Source organism: Dreissena polymorpha, chromosome 12 (assembly GCF_020536995.1).
Source record: "Dreissena polymorpha isolate Duluth1 chromosome 12, UMN_Dpol_1.0, whole genome shotgun sequence".
Taxonomy (NCBI): Eukaryota; Metazoa; Mollusca; class Bivalvia; order Myida; family Dreissenidae; genus Dreissena; species Dreissena polymorpha.
Window position 1 is genome coordinate 30,455,822 of NC_068366.1, and position 17,098 is coordinate 30,472,919.

The window sequence follows — 17,098 nt, forward strand, 5'->3', positions numbered from 1 at the left end:
AAAAGCTTAATGTTGATATAGGATAAATAATAGCAACAAACGCCCATGCTGTCATACTTCTTACTAATAACAATTACAATTTAACTTTCGAATGGAAAGCAATGTATGTTACCATGAATGTACAATGTACATTCTTAGTTCCGGCTCTCTTAATTGATATACGAGAACAAAGTATATATGCGGATGCAATCATAGCGCTGGGTTGTGTTTATAAGAGCGTTGATTAATCATGTTGAAAAAGAAGCAATGATTAGAAAATATATATTTTGGTAAGAAGCATATAAACGTTAAGCAAACCTATCTTGTGACAACGCCTCACCGTTTAGCTTGCAATAATTAACCGTTTTGTAATGACAACTATTGAATTAAGTGAAATTAATCATAATGTAATATACAATTTAAATATGCTTTCTTCAACAAATCATCTGGTAAAACTACTCGAAGGTTTATGCGTCAAGTTTTAAACGGTAAGATGCTCATTAAATGGATACACATATATGTATACATTTAGTATACGGCATGACAACAAAGATTTCTGAAAACAATTAGAATATTCGTGATTTTTGGTACATTATTATGTACTAGAGAATTACTTAAGCGCTACATAAAATAAGAGATTTAAAGCATAAATCACACACTTGCCCACATAGTATTGCAAGTCATTGAAACGAATTAAACCAACCTATATTTTAATGTTAGGGTTTTATGAAATATACGCAGTACATTTATGTTAAAGTTTATGTTAATACTTTAATGGTTATAACATTTTAATCGACCTTAACTGATGCAAATTGATTGCTTTTTGTTATGTTTCACGATATTCAGTAGATACAAAAAGAGTGCAATCATCACTGCGTTAATTCGCAAATATATTATTTGTCAATAGTGTTTTAATGTTATATTTATTTTGTCGGTTTGTGTATGTGTGCTATTTGCTATATTCTGATACTTATTTCTAATACTTATTGGTAGAACTATTAATAAAACACTCACAACGTGTCATTCTGATTAACCTGTTTAAATGGGCATTAATAGGAAACATTTTACAATTAACTAAAGGGATTGATAGCTTTTTTTTAAAGATGTACACATTTCTTTCTATTGATCAGTGTAACAAGCAAAGAAATGAAAACGCGTCTAGATATATTCTTCAAAAAAACTTGAATGATCTCATGAATCTTGATGTTAACTCATATAAGGTGATAAGTCATTGAGATATAAAAATGGAAATAAAGAACATTTGTTTCAACTTGAAGAAGGCTACAATGTTACGGCTATCATACCGCACGAATGCTGGTATACACGTGTTATTTATAGTCCTGAAATGATTACAATATCTCTTTGACCCGGTTACGTTATGACTCAACAGCACGTAAGATATGATAAAACGTAAAGGAAACGATAGAAACATCTAAATATATCGTATAATCTTTAGTTTTTTTCTGATATTCAAATCAAAAATGTTGTTTCTATTTTTTATATCCACATTTCCACTATGATTTACATGTACATGATCTGTTGAATTCGTAGATATGGCCTCGACTTGTGAATGTTTAAAAAGAAATAAAATTAAAAAAAAAATATATTACATTTTATCAATTCTATGCAAATGAATATTTAAATTGATGCATTCATTGGAACAATATTATACAAGTTAACGATTACATAGGTACAGGTTTTAGTTGGACGTTTTGCACCTGAATTAAAAAAAGACGTTTTCGTGTATTAAAAACCATAGGTCGTTCCTAATCACATAAAGCTTAAGAGCAGAGCATACGTGTCGATGAAGTCATAGTTATGTAATGGCAATTACATTATTTTAAAACAAACTGCCACAACGGTGTAATGCATAAGCATCGCATCGCAGACAATGATATCCAAGTTTCAGACCGATGATTTGAACACGACGGATAGATGGACGAACAGACAGAGGGAAAGCATGTCGTAATATGTTCACAATTTGATAAAATGACAATTATCTTGCTAAGTATAAAATTTCTTTGCAATACGGCAAAATTGTTACACATTGAATAGATAAACATGACAATATTTACAAAAATAGAATTATTAAATAATTTAAGAATCAAATAGTAACTCCTAAAAACTTCATCTTCCGGAAAAGACACTGCATATTAGTAGTACTCGCTGCACATATAAAACGCAAAATCAAGATTTTTAGACCAAACATAAAATGAGCAGTGTTGTGTTTCTTGATTTTAGAAGATGTGTAGCTCGCCAAATACCGTGTTAACTTATAACAGTATTTTCAATTATAAATAATATTATACTATTCACTGTATTTGCCCGAACAATAATGGATTCATACGTCGTAAGAAAAAAAATAGTATAAAACTAGTTACTTAGATGTATTTACTTCAAATATTATCTTTAGATGTTCATAAATGAAAAACAATCAAGGTCCTAAAAAATAAAGTACAAATAATACAAACGCACATACCTAGCTTTTATTTTGTTTGTTTTTATTGGTTTCATCTTTCCTTCTTCGGTAATTCATCTTTTCAGCTTCTTCGTCATGTAGTCCTTATTAACTTTTCCATGCCCACAAGGGATTACAGAATTCAAATCACACAACAGTCGATGTCAAGATATCTCAAATATATACGATTTTCTGAAAACCTCTTACAACATGTTGGTGTTGTCGGTGAAAGATTTCTTTTGGGAAATCAATTTGTTTATTTTGAAATATACTATTACAGCTTTATGACAGCTGTGTAAGTAGAATGTTTCAATTAGACTTAACGGTTAATGTCCATTGCAATTGTCGGTATTAGCTTGATGGATATACTATCCAAATCGCAATATTGTTGTTGGTTGTGTTATAGTTTTTGATGCGGGTTGTTATTGAATCGATATATTATTATATCTGTAAAGAAATACAATTTAGATAGATTATCTACAGTGGTTGTTCTTTATAATCATTATGTTAGCACGGGATGTGTTTAAACATTAATTTTGCGTTTTTGTTTGATATATTTGAACACAAAACCTAAAGTAATTAATAGAACACATCTGGAAAAAAGAGTGAGACTTCTAATAAGTGTCTAAGTAACAAATTGCAATGTTCTTTTTTTCAAGAATAATTATCATGGTTTAAAAATTGTGTTATCACTATAAATATACCCGCAATATAGGTTTTAGTTAAAAAGGCTATAAGAGGCAATATTCTAGCCGTATTAATATAGTGTCCGACAAATCCATTGCCCGGAGCCCGGGGGCTACCGAAATTTTTCATCGGGCTACTGAAATTTTCCAGCTCACGCCCGCCGGGCTACTATAAATCTATAAGAGCGGTAGCCCGGGTTATTGACAGACATAAGTAGAATAAACTGACCATGTTTTTGTACACTGTATTGCCTATAATCCGATAACAAAGTGCAATCAATTAACTTATCAGTCACCGATTACTTGCGGTAATGTCGATTGTAAACAGTAAAAGTGTATTTTAATAATCCAATCAGAATCAACATGTGTCGTCTGCTAAAAATATAATGAGAGCCGATTGGATAGTTTGCGCACATGATGCAACGTCATTTCACAATTTCGCAATTTGGAATTCTTTGTTTACAGCAACAATGAGTAATAGCGACAACGTTTTTGATGTCGTTAAATATCCAAGGACGCCGAACATTAAATAAATCAAAACAATAGCGGATTCTTCAAAACGGTAACGAAACCGAAAATGAATATTATCTACAACGGTGTGAACGCTGCTAATTAGTTTGCATAGTCACTTAATGATTGGATTGGACTGTAAATCAATAATCCCATATATGCCCGATTTATATTTTTTTAAACAAATTATGGGTGGGTAATATAGACGATAAGAGTTATAAACACAAACGTTTGAAAATTTCGAAAGTGTCAAATGAATTTCGGCGTATGGATCTATTTAAAGATATGATGAAATAAGCTCCCAATCAGGACCGTTGTATTGCAACATGCGTAAATCACCTGACACGGTTTGCACGCGTCGTGTACAGTTATTTTAGGTTACAAATTCTACATTAAATAAATGAAAAAATTCTTTGTCCAGATAAAAAGTGCACGAAAATTGGCGTGGGTGTATTTATTTGTAAATAAAAATTTCGTAGCGGGTACAACATTGAGATCATTTAATTTCCATTAAAAATTTCGTTGTTAATTTCAACTAAAGTACCGGGGTATCTCGCGAATTATTTGGCATTGCCATTTCCTCTTAATAAAATATAATGTAAACATGCTGTATCGTTACCGTTACGCTGTATCGTTACCGTTACGCTGTATCAGTTCATTCATTATTCGGTCTTTTCGTAATTAAGCGTTAACAAGAGTTGTCATTCAATTATTGTATTGTATACTGACTACACACTACTGTCGTAACATACGGATGCAATACGTAAATTCGGTCAGTCCTTTAAGTCCGACGCAAGTAAATAAATGATTTAATACTCTCTTGTTTTCTTTGAAACTCGGTATTTGTTGTTAAAAAAGGGCAATTGCATTGATTAACACCATAAGAGTCAATAGTATTGATCATCTAAACGCTTTATTTACGTTTCCGACTTTACGTACTGTCCGAATAAAGTACGCATACATGTGCACATACATGTAATATCTACATGTAGTATACGGTGCCTGTACTGTAACAATAATTTATGATATTGACTGTGTACATCAGACTACTTGCTGTATTATATATATGTATATGTATGTAAACATATTATGTATATGTAAATGAAGAAATAAAATAAAGATGAAAACTTGCCTCTTATCATTTTGTAGGTAAATTGTATGGGCTACCAAATATTTTTATTAGTAGCCCAGTGGGCTACCTGAAAAATAAAACATTTTTCGGACATATATATATATATTTACATTACAACATTACATTATGCATTGGCTGTTTTGAGTGTTAAGTATTACATTAACGTCGAGAATGTACTCGTTTGGAATGTTTTGTTCCTTGCTTCTTAAATACAAGTATTGAATATTTAAATGTATATCTTAATAATGAAGTATAGTATGCTCCTTTACTCCGTTGAGCCGCATATCTGTTATAAAGAGCAGATTATTTAAGATATAACCATGAAACTTTGTTGAAATTTTCAGCTTTAGGTTTTTCATGTCTGTATGTCAATCCATGTTCCTCTGTTTGTCCGTATTTTAGTCAGTCAAAACTGATATAACTATAAAAACACATATCATATAGCTGGATTGTAAAATTTCTCACAACGTTCAAAAGATTCGTTGATATAACTCGGTATACAAAAAACACGAAATATGCTTAATTTTTTTACCAATGGTTAAACGTCCAAGAAATCGATTCGTATTATTGTTGTGCTTAACTGCCATTGGATTTCAATTTGAAACGATACAATTGTTTAGATACATGTTAATATGAACCTAGTGTTCCTCTATAAATGGTAGGGCTTTTAACCCGACCTGTATTGTGTGAAATACTGTCAATGCCATCTTGTTTGTAATATTCGTTCTAATTTAGTTCATCGACCTCGAATTAGTGGGGCTGAAGACACATTTGAACGTTGTCTACATTGTATGAATTCTTTAAATAAGTCTCAACCCACGTTGACATGTAACAGCCGGAATGAAATACAAGTTCAATAATAACTTAGTCGAAGAATCAGTAATACGACACTGAATACCTTACTACATAAATATTGAGTTTTATTAATTTCCCTCTATTTATCGCTCACAACAAACGACATGCAGATGGTAAGATGAATCTCTCTCGTTATATTATATTTGCGTGTCTAAATTATACTTATGTTCGTGTTTTGTTATTGTGTTAAATTGGTTTTTGATGATGTTCTCTTGTTGTTGTGTTTAATAAGAAAACAACATGTATGTACACCCCTTATAAATATGCCAATGAAGAGTGTTTTTTAAGTCGTGCATATTTCATAATTTCACGGCCCGTGTGCATTCCATGAGTGAATATTATATTATTGTTTACCACATCGTTTAATTGATTTTATTATAATTATTTATGAAATTTCTATGTTATACATTTTGCGATCTATTACAATGAAGTAATTTATGAATTTGTGCCAAACTTTGCATTTTTAAAACGAAACTACAATTTGTGTTATGAGATTAGATGGCAGATACGTATATTTCAATAAACATATTAATACCTACGCGCATCGTGTTTGAAATCTTAGCATGTTCAAGTTTAGTAGTTTTAATTTGAATATACCATGCATATTACTAGAGATAAATACTACGTTTATTTACGTTAATGGTGTATTGCTCTGGTTTATGGCAGTGTATTCGCATTTTTCAATACAGATAACGATTGACAAATAACAAAGCAAATTTAAAGTTCAAAATAATAAAAAATACACGAAATTATAATTTTCTGATTTGTTCAAACGACATCTATCCAAAATTGTTATTCAGAAGCAAAAATATTAAATATTACTGAATGTACATTGTGTTAGATATAGCTTGTCGTTATACATTTCTTTTGGGTTAAACGCAATTTGATTTGTGGTTTAATAAACAGTGAGCTAATTTAACAATCCTCGTTCATATTCAAGCATTTATTTACGAATAAGGAAATGGTTACATAAACATGTTAAAAACACAATATGCATTGTGGGAGTACATTTATTTTCACAAGTCTTTCTTTAGCATGTTAAGCTTTATTAACAATCTCGGCACGTGCTATCTATAATAAGTGGCTACGCATAATGGCAGGTGTTCTTGTCGTTCATGTGCAGCCTATATCAAAGCAGTTCACATACAAACCTGCCATTTGCATACAATACCCAACAGTTATTTTTGACTAAGTGGGTTTAAGAAGAACGACATCTTCCAATGTGTTAATATATTTTAATGACAAAACTTATATTGACACCTGTATGTTGTTGTCTTTTAAAACTTCGTTTGACCCGTCCCTTCAAGGCTGTTTTGCAAATAATAATGCCAACACATATCATAGTATCACATGTGTAATTCTTATAAATTAAAACAAAGTAGAGCAATTGTTTCATCAATGTAAGAGTAAATACAGATGGTTTTCTTTGATTACCACATGGAACAATATTAAAACATATATACAATAAACGAATCATCAATGTATACGAATGATAGGACAAGTTATTTATTGCAAATAATAACATGTTTTGTTATAATGACGTGATTACGGGTATCCGTTTTGATTTGATTATGTTTATTTCTTGGTTATATAAATCATAAAGTATATATTGTTATTCAGCTTGATTAGGTTCTTTGTATCTATGCTATTCTGCATTGGGAAACAATTAGTTCAATAACATTGTGTAATAATGTACTTACATTATTATTGCAGACTTAATACAACGATTACGATTAAAACGCTAAGAAATTGTATGCATAAGGATAACTCAAACATATCTAACGGTTCAATCGTAATCTTTTTAACAGTTATCAGTAAGGAGAGCAGGACATATCACGCTGTAAAGTAGTAGCCTTTTGTTGTAAATGCATGGTCAAATCTTTTCTGGTATTTTATATTTCATTACTTTACTTTCACAAAATGCTGACACCGGTCAGTTTAGGCATCTATGCCAGAACATATATTAATAAATCTCTAATTTATAAGCATAAGGATTTCAAATGCTTTACTTCAATTTTTTTTATTTACCGCGCCTTTTATCGTTTTATACCAGTTTATGGAAAATAATTCAAATTATATACAATACCAATACTGATGTAAGTATTTACGAAAGAGACAAACATTTACCAAGACAAAGTTCCAACAGTTACATTACAATATGAATTTGTTTTAGTCTAGAAAACAAAATACAATTTTAATAAAAGTTGAAACTGTTTTGAAAAAAAACTTGACCTTATTTAATGCAATTTAAAACTAAGTTATTATTTATAAGTATTCATTGAATGTTATATTGTAAGGCTTTTAATATAAAAGACGATTGAAATACATAACAAGTACATCTGCTATTGTACTGCCATGACCGTACTTGTTATGTTTTCTTTGCGGGAAATTCTTCGTTTTAGATAATACGCGGGGATAAATCACGAAATATTTCATTCCTGATAATGATGCTTATTCCCGACGGAGGCCTTGTTTGCTTGTCTGGCCGTTGTTATATTTATGAGGTTGATTATGACCACTGAGTGCATACAAAAGTGTATCTAGTACGAATCAAACACCATATCCTCACTTGGTATGTGATTCACAATATAATGAAATCCTAAGAAGGGTATCAATGTGCAATTATATAAAAAGTTTAATCAGTCTACAGAATAAAACGTAATGCCATAACAATATTAAAAGTGATGCATGTATCACATTTGATTATATAAAAATGTAATAGTGTAAAAAAGTAACTGGAAAATAGTAAGTCATTGACATGGAACGTCATTAACGTACAAGTAGGATAAGAAGTAAATCATTAGTTTCGAGCATGGCATATACATATTTTTACCGAATCCAAACGAACATAACTCCGATTATATAAACACGTATACAAAAGAAATGGGGATAAGTTGGTCAAGCTCTGCAAAGAGAAAGACGCAGCACTGCATGACACACTGGACTGGATACCTCAAGGCAAAAATCGAAGACAAACGCAAGCGAAATCTTGGCGTAGAAGCCTTACCATAGTTTTGCAAGATGGGCCCAAAGCAAGTTTAGGGACCGAAATAGATGGTGTGCTGTTATGAAAGCTATATATTCCGACCGGAGTCACACGATTACGTATAAATAACTAACTAAGTAGGTATGGTAAACATAAAAAAGGAACTTACAGCTGTATACACGAGAGTATGGTCCTGCCTAGACCGATGCAGTGCTTATGAAGACATTTCTGTATGGGAACAGGAACTTAGTTAAGAAAGAAACTGTGTTTTTTTAATCTTTTAATTGATTTGTTTTCTGACTCTAAGCTAGTTATTGTGATGTCCATAATCTGGCGAATAATATATACAACGACTCATTTTTGTGGTTTAAAACAATGAATGTTCACGCAATATATTAATAAAATAGAGGACACGTTAAATATACGAACATATTTATATGATTGCCTATACTAAAGTTATCATATTTCTTGGTACAAGGAATAAAGCTTACACTAAAGTTATCATATTTCTTGACGCAAGGAATAAAGCAAACAGTACACTTATTATATTTCTTGGTGCAAAGAATAAATGCTTCTTACAAAATGCATCCAGACGTAACTGTAAATGTTTAGTACGACGGGGCCCATTTATGGTGTTCATTTTATACAAAAACAATCCAATTAATGAAATGTTGTGGTCGCATGTCTATTATGTTACTTTTGATACGAATCACATTATGTCAGGAACAAAAACACTGTTTTTGTTTTTAACAATGAATGCTTTTCGTTCCAAACAAGGATTACAAACTATCCATCTTTATTTAGAATCTCCGATCATATATACTTGTCTACAAAAGAAATTGCGATAGGTTGGTCAAAATTTGCGAAGAAAAAGACACATCACTGCATGAAATAACAAATGAAGGTTTTAAAAAGGATAAAGATCAACTCTTTTATAGAGAGAACTCTCAACACCGTTGGTTCTTCGACATCTACGCTGAAGCTGTATCTCGGTATTTTGAAAACTTGCCCTCCGCCTGTATTAGTTAGTAGTTGGGAATGCGTGCTCAATGGAAATAATGTTAATAAATAAGAATACAAGACAGCTTAATTGTTAACATCGAATACAGCTCAGTAATTAATGTGGTTTAATTGTTAGAATTGTGAAATATGGTTGCATGTATGTGGAAATAGTAACCTACTTACCGCGAATCTAGTAGATGCGTGACTGTTATTTAAATTTTTGTTCGAAATATTAACTCATCCATGAGGTTTGCTGTGAATCAGTGTAATGATTGTGCTGGGAAAGTCAAAATGTTTTTATTCATGTTTAAAAAAAAATCTAATGTTGGAAAAAGCAATTGCAAGTGGCAGATAAGATACTTTTGACACGAACTTCACATAATTATGTACAATAAAGAAATTACCTTATAGGTATGAAGCTATTTATGTGTTTCATGTAGGATAGTGATTCAGAATTCCTAATCAAATACGATGTAGGCATTCCTGTTATTTACTTTTTCTGGAGATTAGCATACTTTGTTCGATAACTAGCCATGTGTAAGTATTCTTTTGCTTTGGTTAAAGACACTAAACTTCGTTGAATAACTGATGACGTATGAAAGCGGTACGAACGTTATCAAGTGCACACAATCTAGTGATTTATATAAATACGTGAAAACTGTATCTCCGGTGTCTAAATAGTAGTATCGTTGTACTATTCAATAAGCTGAAAAGCTGCATCTGTTGCCATTTGAATTATTTTTGCCGTCTTTTGGATTCCTGAAACCCTACATTAAACACTTACGGTAGTACAATTAACGTGTTTAAGATAAATGACTTAAACAAGCGAACCTAATCCAGTCAATCAAACCAGAAGTGAACATAGCAACAGGACCCATGACCGATGGAATGACGGTAAATCTTCGACCGAATATCCATGAACGATTTCCACATGCAAATGTGCTGCAACTGGTTTGTTAGTATAATTTCAAACTATTTAATTTCCATGTATTTAAACTCTACATTAATTTCGCTAAATTCATGTATCACATGACATGGGCACACGGTTTAATCTGCACAGAAGCATTCAACTTCTAATAATTTAAATACATATGTTAATTAATGCGTTGACGAAATAGTTCATTGCAAAAGCATTTCATGATGAAAGTCATATGATATGGCAACTTTCGGAAATCATGATTTTTTCTGGAAAACGCATTTCATGTTGAAAGTAATCTTTATTTCCTTTTCATCGCAAAAAGCATCCGACACGAATTGCAACAAGGGTATTCATTTTCAGAAACATCCGCGTTCCTCAAGCGATAAATTTTCTTGCAGAAAATATCCTCTCTAATCACGAAATGTCTGACTGGATTCTCATACACAGCCTGCTTTCAATACAAAAGATTCAGATATTTAGTGATAATACATTATCACATACCCTATATTTCACTTGCTATGAGGAATCTTATTAGACAAACTATGAAATATAGACATATGTATATTCAATTCTCTACGATAAAATTGTCATCATAGAATTATTATCATGAAAATCGGATGTTTTATTGGGATTTGATGACATTTATCTTATTTTAATTAAAATTGAAAAATCGAAGCTCGAAAACTGTACGACTAGTTTTAGTTTTGCCACGAATGCATATTGACGATCAAGAAGACGTTTAGAAAGCATATGTTGCGGAAACATACTGTCTACGTTAACAATTTATTGCATGCAAAGACCGTTCTCCGGTCCACACGTATGATCAGTTTATGCACGTATATGTTATAAATAGTGATATGTTGCGGCGAATTTCAGGAAATTTCACACAAACCACATTTCCCTTTAATTACGATTGTATTTCACTTCAAAAGTAATACTTGTTCTCGGTGCTACTAATAAAGACACGAAACCAGTTTTTAGTTTTGTGTGACGAACTGATTGAGAAAGTTGATAAGATTTATTATTGTTATTTGGGCTTGACCCTCCAACGAACTGACAAACGCAGTTTGCTAACAAATATTGTCATAGCGTGATGTGTGATTTTGTGATACACATATATAGGTTTAGTAGTGTATTTTACATGTTACACACGCCATATAAAATTGTTCAAGTACTAAACTACTGCTACGAGACCTGGAAACTTGATTCGGACACAGAATGCAGGGTACAGGCCTTTTAACACATGTGTCTACGCATCTCTGCATCTCCTACATTGAGCACAAGATCAACATGTATGTCCGGAACGTGACACACAGTGCTTGTTGAACAATCAAAACTACGAAAGGCCAGATATGATGATGATGAGGATGATGATGATGATGATGATGATGATGATGATGATGATGATGATGATGATGATGATGATGATGATGATGATGATGATGATGATGATGATGATGATGATGATGAGGATTATGATGATGAGGATGATGATGAGCATGATGATGATGATGATGATGATGATGATGATGATGATGATGATGATGATGATGATGATGATGATGATGATGATGATGATGATGATGATTAGGTCAGTGATTATGTTAAATTCAGTTCTTTGTGATATAATCTAGTCAAAGTTACAGGTTTGGTATGAATTAAAACAAATTTGAACCCCTCAATTAATTGCACTGATCGTTACACTATTAGAACCAGTGTTTAGTAAGTGTAAGATTTTGTGTTATGTTCTTTATGTTATAATATACCTATTTACATTACCAAATCAGATGTCGTCATAAAAACCACGTGACGTTCCATTTTTGTTACGTAATACAACCAACATAGATTGTATTTCATATTTCACGGTCCGAGGTAAAGCGAGATTTTCGAGTCTTTTCCAAAAGTATCCTTTTTATGAAAATGCTGTAGTCTGCATCGTGTTGAAACTTGATCTATTGTAGATATGAGGAAATGCGCTTAAATAACAAAACTGCACTTAAAATAACTTCAAATAACTTTCTTAATAATATATGAGAGCTTCTATCTAGAGAAAAACGAGTTTACAGCTCACAACAGTATTGTGCGATGGCTGCGTCATTGTCCAAATACATCACCGTATCGTTAGCAACGCTGTTATATTTCATCCGACACTCAATTCACTTTCACAAAAGGATAGTGGGCATTTTCAATCTTTCACTCACGATAATACATATGTAGCCTATTACTTTAGTATTTCATTTATGTTCGACTCTTGAAACGCAAGTTCGTTTAATCCATGTGAAACGACGTTTAATATATCGGTGAACATCTTAATAAAATGTGTTGTGTTTATATTGCATGAAAGTCGATTCTCTTATGTTTTATTGTATTAAACAATACATCCAGAAGACCATTCAGCTCAAGTGCACAAGGAAAAGATACAGTTGTTACAAAGTTAATAGTTTATGATAATACAAATTTATAATACGTTTCATATCAACGAAATATACATGAAATATAATTATACTGATGATTGTCGGTATTATATATTTATCATATATATATATATATATTAACACGTAAAATTGTGATAAAGATAAGTATTAACAACACTATATCAATTAAACTGTATGGTGCATTATATGACTTCGTTCTAATCCGAAGTAAGACAATTCGTTTCATGAGGAACATGCGTATAATACTAGTATACTTACAGCAGTTTGTACATTTTCAAATAATAGAACAAAACGTGATCGTAAAAGAATTGATTTCGTATATCAAGCTATCTGACAGTTAGGTGAACTAAAATACACAGCAATTATAGCCCATGCATATAAAAATAACAATAGGCAACCCAAAGGTTCTAGTCACGGTACAATATTTAATAGATTTGATATTATGACACGGTGTTTGTAACTATACAAGCACGCACAACAAAATGTATTCAAATGACGAAGTTTGATGTTAATTAACAGGTAAATCTTATACAGACAACCTTCGAAATTCATTAACATAGATGATGCAAACGTCACGTAATATGCTACATACCAAATATGTCAATTATGCATACATTTATTAAATCTGACATAATAGCTGCAATTCAATGCATCACAATTCGTAAAATGCAGCCATGTTATCGTACAAGATATATAGAAACATGCACGATATTGGTATATATCCATCACTGAAAAGATAATAATGGCAATTAATATAAGACATTCAAATACAGTTTTGACTGTACATGTATAACGACAATTCTACACATTCATAGGTCAACACGGAACACATGTATGACTATCCCTGAATAAAATGATTTTAATATTAAACAACATAATGTGTGTAGCAACATGTTCTTTCTAATTTCTAGTTATTCGATAATAAGATATAACAATAGCTTTTTTTAATTGCAGTATATTATTGATACAATTAAAGTTTCAACCAGATATATGTACAAATCACATCAGAATACATTAAATGGACGACACAAATGTATTTTGAAATCAAACCTGAAAGAAGTGATGAATATAACATCTAATTTTTTATTAATAGTTCATTATATAATTGTATAATATTATTATTATTTATATTTTGTTTTGGAATTCAGTTAATAGCATATGGACACTGTGAATGGCGGATGTGGCAGGAAACGGTTCATTTATGAAAAAGACTTTATATCCATACACAAACCAGGTGTTTGATTCAGTAAATAATCTTACAATAATCTCACGTGCCCAAACACACGAGTGTGTGCACATTTCCTTTCAAGATGTAATAAAGATATTGTGTTTTTTTTATATTTTATTTTATAAACAAGGAAACAGAAAAATAAGCATTCAATCATTGTGGAGTGTTGTTTGAATTGAAAAGACACACGGACATTAATATGTTTTATTTGTTTTTAATGAGATATTAATGCGATCTATTGTTCTATATATCAAATGTATTTACTTATAACAGTATATAAATATACATTGTTTGGGCAGCATGGCGCAAATACATTTGGTTTATGATAGTTATGCACTAACACGCTTTTCACTTAATCATTTTCCAAAGACAGGCATTCTAAGCATTCCGTTTGCTTTATTATGGTTTCAGTACGTGACGAAAGTAAAAAGAAATACAGCATCGTGGCTGTACATCATTAATATTTTGTAATGCATACAAGTTCCACACGAAATGTTGTAGTATTACATAATTATGTGAAGATTTATCTGTGAGAAAGGATCTGCATGTGCACGGCTTTGTGGTCTTAAATCCTCAGTCAGCTTCATAAAAAAGATGGACATTTAAATGCGTTGTACATGTGGCAATAGCACATAAGTTAAATCTAAATAACAATAATCGTTATAGAAGAAAGTGCACTTAATATAAGCATTGATAAGTATTGAGTAACTAAATACATTCACATAGGCTTTTTAATGTGCTAGTCAAAACCTTCAGCAACAACTCTTGACTGGCGTAGATGAATCGTTAATATGTTGTAAGTACCGGCCATTCGATTGATTATACGATAGTGAGCTATTATATACCCTTGACATATATGCATATGATGTGTCAATTTACTTCCTGACAGACACGTACCCACTTATCAATTGTATGCTACTTTCTGTCATTCGAATATAACCTTAACCGCTGGTATTTCGCATGTAACGGTATCCATTGGTAGAAAAGTGCCAACCTCCGCGCAGAGGTTGGACTGGAACCAGCATAGCTGGATCAAATCCCTACCTCCATAGCCAACTGCGTGATGATAGCCAAGCCACGTGGAACAATAATGTTCCCGTGGTTATTTTTACTGTTTTCTAATTTAGATTATTTCTTCTTTATTATGAACCTAAACTTATAAACTATTTTCTTAATATTTAAGAAAATGATACCACTTTTCATAAAAAATTGCTGAAATACAAAAAGTAAAATCCTACCAAAGCTGGTAGGATTTTCTTGTCATGGCAGAGATTGTATGCTAGAGCATGAAACGACAAATCTGCGTGGAGATTGGAAAAGTGCATGTAATTGTATCTGTTTTAATTCACATGTACCTTATCGGATGGTAATTTGCATATAACCTTATTCGTTGGTTATTCACATATACATTTCCGTTGGTAATTCGCATATACATGTACCTTATACGTTGGTTATTTGCATGTAGCCTTAACCGTTGGTAATTCGCATTAAACCGTATCATTTTGTTATATGCATGCAACCTTATCCGTTGTTACTTCGCATGTATTAACCGTATCTGTTTGTTATTCCCATATGCCTAATCCGTTAGTAATTCGCATATACCAAATCCGTTCGTTTTTTATCGTATAACCTGTTCTGTTGGTAATTCGTATATACAGTATGCGCTGTTAATACATTCGTAACCGTCGGTAATTCGCATGTATACTGTCTTCTGTTTTCGTTTGCAAAACCTTGCCCGTTGGTATTGTGCATATACCTTATCCATTAGTAATTCGCATACATCCGTATCTGTTAGTTATTCGCATATACCTTATCCGTTAGTAATTCGCAAATACCCTACCCGTTGTAAATTCGCATAAAACCTTATATGTTGGTAATTCGCAAATACATTATCCGTTGGTAATTCGAATAACACGTGAAACGTTGGAAAATCGCCTATAACCATATTTGTTGGTCCTATCTAGTGCAGTCCTTGATTTCTACGGATTCATTGGATAATTCATCTGATCGAAGGAAAGGTTATGTCTATCTATGCAACATATTTAACCCATTTATGCCTAGTGGACTCTCCCATACTTCTCAATTGGAGCAATTTATTTCCAAAATTAGTATGTCTAGTATACTTATTTCTATATTTAGAATATTTCTTACAGAAACTGCTTTAAACAAACAGCGCAGACCCTGATAAGACGCCGCAATATGCGGCGTCTCATCTGGGTCTACGATGTTTGCCAAGGCCTTTTTTTCTAGACGCTTGGCATAAATAGGTTAATATCGAACCAAACATTCGCATCATTTGCACAGTCTTACCTGTCCTTTTTGCTCCCTTTTTTCACCGACAGACCACATATAATGATATTGACAATTGACATTAGTTGACATCCCCGAAAATTAAGGCAGTATTAGTGTTGTTGTTTATGGCGATACTAAACATTACGGAAAGAAAGAAGAAATATTTAATGCTAGATGTGTAAGAGTCATAGTGGTTGTTGTGTAAGTGAAATCGATAAATCGGTAATAAGACCCGTTAAACAAAGTTTGGATAGACGGGGCATGTTAGTGCACATAATAATGAAACCATTAAAAAAATACAACGAAAACAAATAATTGAAAAAGGAAATTCCTTTTGATGAACGTATCAAATACTATAGAAAACTAGTTTGCGGACAAAATAGCAGCACCAATAAACCCGAGGAAACCTCGTTGAATGACAAGCACGGCCAGCTAACGTCCGTTATGAATGCACTTATCAGACATCACAGTGCGGGTTTACTGTGTCTTATCATCTTTTTTACGGGTGAGATTATAGGTTGTATATTTCTAATTGAATTGGCAAAATTAACTTGTCATGGCATTTAGTAAGGGAAGATAGTATGTGTGTCATTCTTTAACCTTAAAGGGATCTTTT